Source organism: Callithrix jacchus, chromosome 1, assembly GCF_049354715.1.
Source record: "Callithrix jacchus isolate 240 chromosome 1, calJac240_pri, whole genome shotgun sequence".
NCBI lineage: Eukaryota > Metazoa > Chordata > Mammalia > Primates > Cebidae > Callithrix > Callithrix jacchus.
This window is the reverse complement of record NC_133502.1, coordinates 13,577,738-13,588,505: the sequence shown is the minus strand read 5'-3', so window position 1 is coordinate 13,588,505 and position 10,768 is coordinate 13,577,738. Positions and strand designations below refer to the sequence as shown.

General features: G+C 45.7%; 1 non-coding gene across 1 annotated transcript; it reads right to left on the bottom strand.

Annotated features, from left to right (window-relative positions):
• Positions 1–6,211: 6,211 nt before the first annotated feature.
• LOC118148473 (small nucleolar RNA U13) lies at positions 6,212–6,315 on the bottom strand. Its single transcript, XR_004735294.3, has one exon. It is a non-coding gene; the product is annotated as a small nucleolar RNA U13 (small nucleolar RNA).
• Between the last annotated feature and the right edge of the window lie 4,453 nt (positions 6,316–10,768).

The window sequence follows — 10,768 nt, the reverse complement described above, 5'->3', positions numbered from 1 at the left end:
GAGGCTAAGGCAGAAGAATTGCTTGAATCTGGGAGGCAGAGGTTGCGATGAGCTGAGATTGCACCACTACACTCCAGCCTGGGTGACAAGAGAGAGACTCTGTCTCAAAAAAAGAAAAAAGAAAAAGAAAATGAATTAATACATATGAAGCACAGTGCCAGGTATGTAGCACTCAGTAAGAGTCATCTCATATTTAATCATCTAAGTTTCCTTTATCATCTCAACATTAGAATGTCAATTACTTTTAGCTGGAAATGACCTTAGTGCTCATACATGCCAGTGTTTGACAAACTTGTTTATTTCTTCTTCCTTTTTAAACAATGGGCTCTTTTTTTCCTAGTGAAACCAATGTGGAACTCTAGCAGTGAGGTTGGGGGCACCTCACCCACATCGGGGGGCACCATGTGCCATGAACACGCAGTATTTCTGGGCCATCTGGAGGCTTCTCTTTTATATCTCTCAAGGAATAGAGGTGGGAGGCAAATGAGTCCACACTCAGGTGATGCTACCTAACTGCTAACCCAGACGTGCGTGGACTCCCAGCAAGTGGTGTAAGCGCAGATCTGGGCCCAAACCCTTCATTTTACTCACAGGGAGGCTGAGTGTCATGGAGATGCTAACAAGGAAATTTAAAAGTGGCAGAATTAGAACTTAACTTAGGTTGTCTGACTTAAGGCCAGTAAACGCTCAGCTAAGCTGATGACATCTTACTGCTTCTTTAGCAAGAAGACAACAAGAAGAACACTGGGTTTGGAACCAGGAGAACTGGCTTTGGATCTAGTTTTGCAACTTGCTAGTTTCACAACCTTGAAGACAATTTTTGCCCTATCTGCCCAGCCTCAAAACCACGACCTCCCTTTTCTCTACAAACTTCCTATGCAGGTTGGTTCCACATTACTGCAACCTTTGTCCACAGCAAATGAGTGCTATCATTTTATTATTCTTCAGAAAAAGCTGGATCCTTATTCCTGAAAAGTCCAATGCTGTGTAAAATGTAGGTGTTGGTTTAATTAGAACCAGTTGAGGGAATCATGTTGCCCAAGTAACATCTGTAGCACTTCCTTCTGAATCTTGATTTAAATTTATTTATTTTATTTTGGAGTAACAGTACTATGGACACCATGGCCTTAAATGTGGATTTGCAGAATTATAATTAAATTCTGCTCTCTATTGGCTCAGTGCTGGCCTTTTATCTCCTTCAAAAGTCATTCTTTGAGGCTGGGGGTGGTGGCTTATGCTTGTAATCCCAGCACTTTGGGAGGCTGAGGCAGGTAGATCACATGAGGCCAGGAGCACAAGACCAGCTGGCTAACACGCGAAACCTCATCTCTACTAAAAGTACCAAAACAACACCACCGACAAAAAACGATTAGCCAGGTGTGGTGGTGCACGTCTGTAGTCCCAGCTACTTGGGAGATGGACAGAATTGCTTGAACCTGGGAGGCAGAGGTTGCAGTGATCCGCAATTGTATCACTGCACTCCAGCCTGGGGGTGACAGAGTGAGACTCTGTCTAAAAAACAAAAAAGAAAAAAAAAAAAAGAACTCATTCTGAGATGTCCTTCTCATGCATGGGAATTCTCTTCTGATTTAGCCCCGAATAATTTTCCAGCCCCACCTTCCCCACTGCCAAATACATACTTATTGAAACACTTGTCATTCCCCAGATACTCCAAGCTCTCCCTGCCTTGCCTTCAAACATAATTGTTCCCTTTCCCTGGAATACCCCCTCCCATTGGGCTTTCTGCCATATTCTTCAGGCCTGAGTTCCACTGTCTCAGTTCCTCTGAGCGGCCCCTCCTGGCCCTGCTGGCTGTGTCTGCTCTTCTCCTCTGTGTGCTCATGGATTACAATGTGCTGGGATTCTCTTGGGGTTGTCAGTTGTCTTATCTGGTTCCTCCACTATGAGCTCTTTGAGGACACAAATATGCACTATTCATGTCAATACTTCCTCCAGGACTTACAAGAACTCATGGGGTAACATGAACAATCCATAAATATTGCTGAATGCATAAAGAATGAATTAATTATTTCTGACAAGGGAGGAAAAATGTTATAAAGACATTATTAGGACTGGGCGTAGTGACTCATGCCTGTAATCCCGGCACTTTGTGAGGTTGAGGCAGGTGGATCACCTGAGGTCAGGAGTTCGAGACCAGCTTGACCAATGTGGAGAAACCTCGTCTCTACTAAAAATACATAAATTAGCTGGGCGTGGTGGTGTGTGCCTGTTAATTCCAGCTACTCAGGAAGAGAATCACTTGAACTAGGGAGGCAGAGGTTTTGATGAGCTGAGATCATGCCACTGCACTCCAGCTGGATAACAAGAGCAAAACTCCATCTCAAAAAAAAAAAAAACAACCAACTATTTAGTCAATACTGATTTAACCTATATTAATTAGAAGTGAAATTGTGGTCTTTAATAAGTGACTTGCTGAGATTCAGTTTTAAAATGGATTTTAGCAAGGTGCCTTTGACTGTGAGTTTCCAGTTCTTTTGGAATTTACAATCTCCCTGTCTTTTTTTCTTTCTGAAACAGTTTTGAACCAAAAGCAATCTCAAATTCAACCTGATTAATTAACTTACTATTAATAAACCTACCGCTTTCTTGCTTGTATTTGAACTTACGACAATGATGCATTTTATTAACATTTGGAATAAACGTTCCAGAACCTGATGAAATACAGTTGCTACCACTCTTATTAAAAAAGAGTAAATTTAATAGATGTTTGCTCTTTCTTCTCACTTAGAAATGTTCCCATATCAAGTTTCATTAAACAGAGAAAGACATTAAAACTGTAGGGCCTTTTAGTCCCCAAGACTTTAAAAAAATGGTCTTACATGTTAAAAATTAATACTTTTTTGCCTTCATTTCTGGACCAAACCACATATCATCACCAAGATTGCCCAGTCAGGAAGAGTTTGCAAAGTGAGTTTATATCATGAGGTTTCATTGAGCTAACTGCTTCCCCGAAATAGCATCCTTCATTTGGAAGAGCCTGAAGTTCAGATAGCTGTTCTTCTTTTGTTAATTCGTTTTCCGTGAAGTGAAAGTTCCTGTCACAGATTTATTTTTATTGTGGAAATCGTGGGGGAGCAAAGAAATATTATCTGTAGTCTTGTGGAAGGAAATGAAATCTTGGGACCCCAAACTCATTAAGCCAAAGGGAAAAGTCAAGTTGGGAGCTGGGTTACACAAGCCTGCCTCCCCCTTTAGTTCCTAAATAAGATGGCTACAAGATAAAAGAGCTACATGCCACCCCCATATTTTGCCCACAAGAAAATTCCTAGTGAGCTGCAAGATCTTTTAAGGTGTTACTGTTAAGATTTCACCATGGCAATGGAAACTGATAGCTTATCCTTACAGGTGCAATCACCCCGGCCCACCAGACACAAATGCATGATCTAATTGTTCCCCTGCCTCAGTTTGTCCATGTTATCTTATGTCAAATGCAGATTTCCTGCATTTTTCCTCTGCCCCATTTGTCTATGTCAATTTATGCAAAAAAAATGATTAATTGAGCCAAAGGCATGAATGACTATTTTTCCCTATACCCCCCTCTTACATAAAAATTGTGTACTTCTCAATATCCTGCCATTTCCCCTTTAAATCTGGAGCCTTCAAAATCATTTTTGGAGAAAGGCATAGACCTGTCTTCTGGGTGCGCATCCTTAACTTTGGCAAATAAACCTCCTAAAATGATTGAGACTTGTCTCATCGTTCTTCTTGATTGACAGTCTGTTTTCATTATTCAGATGTATCATTTCCCCTGTATCAACAGTGCCAACTGGGCTGGTTAGAGATATCACGAAATATACACTATTTTCTTTCTTCCTTTCCTTTCCTTCCTTCCTTCCTTTTTCTCTCTCTCTTTTTTCTTTCATTTGTTCTTTTGTTCTTTCATTCTTTCTTTTCTTTTTTCAGAGCATTAGTTCCCGATTTCAACAGGGAGCGGTGGTTACCAGAGGGCACTGTAACGGAGTCTCGCTCTGTCACCCAGGCTGGAGTGCAGCTGCATGGTCCTGGCTCTCTGCAACCTCTGCCTCTGGGGTACAAGTGATTCTCCTGCCTCAGCCTCCCGAGTAGCTGGGACTACAAGTAAGTGCCACTATGCCTGGCTAATTTTTGTATTTTTAGTAGAGACAGGGTTTCACTATGTTGGCCAGGCTGGTCTTGAACTCTTGACCTCAGGTGATCTGCCTGCCTTGGCTTCCAAAGTACTGGGATTACAGGCATGAGCCACCACACCCGGCCTCTAATTTCTAATATTGTGTTTGTGACTCATGTTGACAGACAATGTCACAAGGTATGATCAAGTCATATTAAACTCTGTCTTTGTATCGGTTGGCTGTAGTGGCAGAAACAACCTCAAGATTTCAATGGCATACCCCAGTAAATGTGTATTTCTCACTCTTGAGTTTACAAGTCAGCTGAGACAGCTTTGTCTCATTTTGAGGGTTGACTGTGGTGGCCCTGCTCCATACAGCTCTCTTCCTCTCCTGGTTCCTGCCGGTTGGCCAAGGCCTGTTCTATAATCCTGGTGGGTAAAAATGTGTTATCTTCCCTCTTGGCTAGGCAGAACTGCTAGTCCTCCCTGGATGACCTGTCCTTCCCTTGGTTCTTGCTGGTACTCTGCGAGTTCTGGGTTTCTGCATTGGTGTCCACCTGGCCCCTGGGGAAGGAGGCCACCTGAAGCCTCTGCTGTTCATTATTTCTCCCTTCGATGTGGGAGGCCCTATGAGTATTTCAATTTACTGCCTCCTGAGTCTCCCTTGGGGACTATGGGAATGTTTCGGTTCTGCTTATGTTATTGGGAGCCACAAATAGCCTGAGCAAGCAACATATTAGGGTGCTTATCAGATGAACTATTGTCTTAGTTACGGTTCCTCAAAGAAACAGAACCAATACCTCTTCCCCATATCTATCTATCTATCTATCTATCTATCTATCTATCTATCTATCTATCATCTAACCATCCATCCATTCCTTCATCCCTCTATCCATCCATCATCTATTTACCTATCTAAAAAAAGATTTGTTATGAGAAATTGACTCACATGATTATGGAGGCTGAGGAGTCCCATTATCTGCCATCTGCAAGTTGGATAGCTGGGAAAGCCGATGGTATAATTCAGTCTGAAGTCCAAAGGACTGACAGCTAGGGAAGCTGATGGTATAAATCCAAGCCTGAGGGCAGGAGAAGATGACATGAGATGATCTAGCTAAAGAAAAGGGGGTGGCAATATTTTTTTTTCCTTTCTCTGCTGTTTGTTCTATTCAGGTCTTCAAACAATTGGATGAGGCTCGCTCACATTAAGGAGGGCCACGTACTTTACTGAGTCCACCAGTTCAAATGCTAATCTCATCCAGAAACACCCTCCCAGACACAGCCCAAAGTCATATTTCACCTGGGCACCCTGTGGCCCAGTCATGTTGACACATGAAATTCAACATGTCAACCATGTCGTGCTTCCAGATTTACTTTGATGTGTGCTATGGTTTAAATGTTGACGTCCCCTGCAAAATTCATGTTGAAACATAATCTACACTGTAGTGGTGCAAAGAGGTGGGCTCTTTTGGGGTGGATTAATGCCCTTATAAATGAGCCTCCAGAGAGAGAGAGATCATCCCTTTTGCTCTTCCACTTTCCGACATGTAAGAAGACCCTCACCAGACACTGAATGCTGGTGCCCTTGATCTTGGACTTCTTAGCTTCTAGGACTGTAAGAAATACATTTTTTGTTCTCTATAAATTACCCAGTCTCAGATATTTTGTTACAGCAGCACAAATGGACTAAGACAATGTGTCTGTACCATAAGCAAATGCAGGACAACGTGTAGGGGCCGGTTTTTAGGATTCACAATGAGGAAAAGGGGCAAGCCTTCTTCCTCCCTGCCTCACAGCGTCTCTGTTGGTGTCCCCAACCTGCACACCTAGATGAGCCCTCCCTTGGTTGGGGGAGGACCACCATTCCCCCCTGGCTCAGAGAAAGGTGCATTGTGGCCATGGTCACCATCCATTCTAGGTGGAAACTCCACTTAGGCCTCAATTATACTCCTTTTTTAGTCTAGTTTTCCCCAGACAGCCTTGTCTTGGTGACATTATTGGGCATTTTCCAACCCATTCATAAATGTGGCACTTTGACTATTGGTTCACTATGGTTTAGGTTGAATTATATGAATGCCAACATTCAATATCATTTCTTTTTCACATCAGATGGGTAATGTGCCAACGTCGTAACAGGATCTGAGGGAGGCACATCTCACATATGAGCCTGAAAACACAATCATCACACTTAGGAACTACAGGAGGATCTTGACATCATTTTGACTGAAGCATAACAGCATTCCCATATGGCTCGATCCATATGTTAGCTGGTAGAATTCCTAAAGAGAGGGAGAATGAGTCTTAACCTGCTTCCCTCATCTCTCCCCACTGCACTTCACATTCTGAAGGTCTTAGAAAGCACAAATCCTGGAGGCAAATGGACCAAGCAAGAGGTTGTCAGAATTGCTGCCATGAGCCAGGCAGTGGCTATGGAGGGTTTGTGCACTGAACAGGGCACCCGTGTACTGTAAGACCTCTTCCCGCACTGGCATCCGTGATTCCGAGAGTCTGCTGTCTGCGCTGTGGCATCCAGGAGGGAAAGAAGTTGCAGCTCCAGTTTCACCTGGAAGTTTGACTCCTGCCCCAGGTGGAGTGATGCACTCATACTTTCACATTGAAGAGCACTGCAGACTGTGCAGTGAAAGGCATCAGCGTGTGTGTGTGATGTGCACACAGGTGTGTGTGCAGGTGTGTGTGGGTGGGAGGGGCATGGATAGAGGTGGTGGGCAGGCCTGACGGGAGGGGTTAGAAAAGCAAAAGCCAAAAACCTCAGTCCTTAATGGCTGGTTGGTTTGCTCAGACTTTTGAGGACACGCCGGCCCCACTGCAGACCCAATTTCAAAGATAGTTCAGGCCAGTCAGGGAGGAAAGGTAGGTCAGGGCACATCTGTATCCCAAAAGGAGCTGAAATTGTTCTTTTCTCTGCATAAGGATGACGCAGAGAGACAAGCAGAGCAGACACAGCCATTTTCGTAGTACTTTATCAAATCATTTTCAGATTTGGGAATTGCGGTTTCTAAAAGTAGTGCCATAGCTAGCTGCCATCTGATAGAGGCATGGAGGTGTTTTTATATAGTCTTGAAATGTGTGGCTTTGCAGCTCCCCATGTGACAGCAGGCAGTACAATTCAATTTGGACCAGTTGGGGGAAGGCCAGTTAGACTCTGTGGGAATTCTGAATAGTAGACTATTTTAAAAGAAGTGGCATTGTATTATATTTTATCTTTCAGATGTGTATATAGAGATTCAAGCTGTTTATGGAGTAGCTATGAGTAGAGGGCCTGCTGCCCCTTCTCCCCACCCATCCCTGCCACCCTGCTACTCAGATTGCCTGTGCTCACCCATGCTCTGTTCTCCAGGAGGCCAACCTCTGTAGATAGCAGTTACCTTGATTTCTCACTTCTAGTGGAAGATGGCAGGGTTGGGGGAGGTAATGGGAGAGAGGGAACAGAGAGTCGTCAGTATTGCTTTCTTGCCCCTTCCTGGAGGGCAGGGTTGGCAGTGGCTGCCTCCTCCTCTGAAGCCCTCAGCTCCGTTGATGGCCACCTCTGGATGCAGTTCTCACGGGGGCTTGGAGAACCGCCCACTAGGGGCAGTGGTAGATTCCTGCTGTTTCCACCCCAGGGCACTTCATCCCAGCCACTCTCCCCTGAGTCTGCCCACAACGTCATTAACTTTTCCTCATTCAACCCTCTTTGGAGCTGCCATCTGTTTCCTGCTGGAACCCTGACCAGGGTCCCCAATGCTGCCTAATCCATGACTTACCTGCATATATTTCAGCATTTATCTTCAGCACCTGACTGCGGACACCTTCCTGTCTGTAAGTCCCTTCTCTCTGGGTTCCCCCATCTCCCTCTCCCCTGCTTGCCACCTACCTCCTTCCATTTCCTCCTGGGTCTTCCTGACCTGCCTCAACTTGTAACTCTTGGCCCCTTCACCTTTCATTCCTTACTCTCCCCCAGATGATCTTGACCACACCCATGGCTTTAACTTAGAGGCGGGAACTAACCCTTGCCGAGTGCGTCTATGACTGATACCAGGGGCTTTCTCCCATCATGCATTTCAGTGTTGAATACTTAGTGTCTTCCATGCATCAGGACTGATCTGGGGCTGGGGATATGTTATCTTTTTGACTCTTTACAACAAGGTATGCACCATCGTCTCCATCTTACAGATGAGGCTTCTGAGCCTCAGAGAAGTTAGATACCAGGCCAGGCTGGGACTGGAGCCCACTTTCCTGCCTCCAACGTCAGAGCTCCTCCTCCTCCTTCTGTGTTGTATTCCCAACGGAGCACTTCTTCTACATTGCTGAACTTGAGATGAACTTAGCAGAACCTTTATATATTCTAAAAACAGCCTCATCTGACTTTGGGGGTTTGAACTGTAGTAGAAAAACATTTTTTGCTAGCTCATTCATCAGAGACACGTGCCTGACTCTGATTGTGAGCTCTGTTTGCTCGTCATTCACTGTGATTCTAAAAATTACCCTGGCTCCCCAAGTGCTCAATTTTAGACTCATGCTCTCCTGACAACACAAGATTACTTTAAAACTAGAGCAGCAGGATCTATTCCAGAGATTTCTTTTCATATCAGGAATTAGAAATAGGAATCATTGTTTGCATCTTTTCACCCTACAAAAAGAAGGTGCAGATGAACTGTTTTCAGGGTGTAGGGCCAGGGCTACCCCAAGCTGCGGCCTCCGAAGCTCCATCATCATGGTTATTCCATTGTTGTGACCTCATTAAAAGAAACAAAGGAAGGATGCTTAGAGAATGGAGCCCCCACCTGGATCAAGCTTGGGCTGTGAAATTCAATCAACTTAGTTTCAAAATCTAGCTGGGTGATCTTGGTCAAGTGACTTAACTTCTCTGAGTCCTGACTTTACAGCTGGGAATGCTAGAGGTGAGTAAACCAGGTATGTACACTCAGCAGTGCATGGTGCATTGGGTCCTAAAATCTTGGCCAGCCACTTTTGGTAGAGATCACAAATGTCACTTTGGTGGACTTAAGTTACTACTGGGGTTAAGTTGGGGAGGGGAATTGCTTCACTGGCCTCCCACCCCATATGCTTTGGAAAGCAAAGTACTGGAATGAACCATCAACAGTTTGTATGAGGAGTTCTACACCTTCTAAGAAAGAAGGGACTAAGCTCTTGTCCCTAAGAGTTGAAGCTCAGAACAGTCTTCAGGAAGGTGCAGGAGGACGCTGAGCAGGGTCAGAGTGAGAAGGGCTCTGAAATAAAACTACCAACAGGGTAGAAAGAAGTGGGGCCTGGGGGTCGTGGTGGCGGGTGCCCTTGGCCTTGAGTGAGTGAGGAGAGAAGAATCCAGTTGGGCCTTGTCCCTTGAGAGGCAGTCCCGGCCTTGAGTGAGTGAGGAGAGAAGAATCCAGTTGGGCCTTGTCCCTTGAGAGGCAGTCCCGGCCTTGAGTGAGTGAGGAGAGAAGAATCCAGTTGGGCCTTGTCCCTTGAGAGGCAGTCCCGGCCTTGAGTGAGTGAGGAGAGAAGAATCCAGTTGGGCCTTGTCCCTTGAGAGGCAGTCCCATTTTCTGCTTGTCCCTACACAGCTCTCCTGAAGGCAGAAGTGGGCCTTAGAGGAAGTGGCTCAGAAAAGAAGACCTTGTATAGCTTAGAGTAAAATTCTTTTTGATATGGACAGGAGGCAGGAAAATAGTGGGCACAAGAGGGTAGTTCCCTGGCATAAGCCCCATCCCCAGGCCTGGAAACCCATGGCACTAAATGGGAACAGGCATTCCTGTTTTTTTCACCCAAACGTTGCCTTCTTGGCCCATGACACCTCCCTGTCCTGTACCCATATAAACCCCAAACCCCTGGCTCGACGAGCAGATGAACAGACAGATGAACAGAAGAGCAGAGAAGCAGGAGAGTGGCATGGTAGAGAAGGAGAGAAGAGAAGGAGCATTTGAAAGTCAAGAGACATTTGGCTTGGGATGGTCAAGCCACTCCCCTGTCACACGTCCTGTGAGGGTGTAAGGGAACTCTCCCATTTCATCTTGACTGAATTTTGGAATCAGGAGACAGAAGCAAGCAGGACAGCCTGAAACTCTCCTCCTGCCATGGGTAAGTGAACAGAATCCCCCTGGACCTCAGGGAATCAGAGCGGAGATTGGCCATGGGACAGCTGAACTCCAGGGGAAGATCATCTTCCCCTTCCATCCCCTTTCCAGCCCCCATCCATCCCTCTAAGAGCCACCTTTGTCACTCAGTAAAATCCCTGCATTCACCATCCTTCAAGTCCATGTGTGACCTGATTCTTCCTGGACGCCAGACAAGAACCTGGGTACAGGTGTTGTTACCTGGGTACAAAGAGGACACTGAGCCCTTAGGCCATCTGCAGATGGCAGAGCTAAAAGACCAACGTAGCATGCCCACTGGGGCTTCAAGAGTCACAGGCACACACCCCCTAGACACCACCGTGGGGTTGGAGCCCAAAAGAGCTCATCCTGGCTCTTGCACCTGCCCATGTTCATGCTCCCCCTTCTGTAAGGGGTTTGAGCAGTGGTGGTGGCTGGCCGAGTAGACAAGCCATTCCCCGTCACAATTCCTGTGAGGGTGTAAGGGAACTCTCCCATTTCATTTTGACTGAATTTTGGAGTGAGGAGACTGAAGCAAGCAGGACAGCCTAAAACTCTCCTCCTGCCA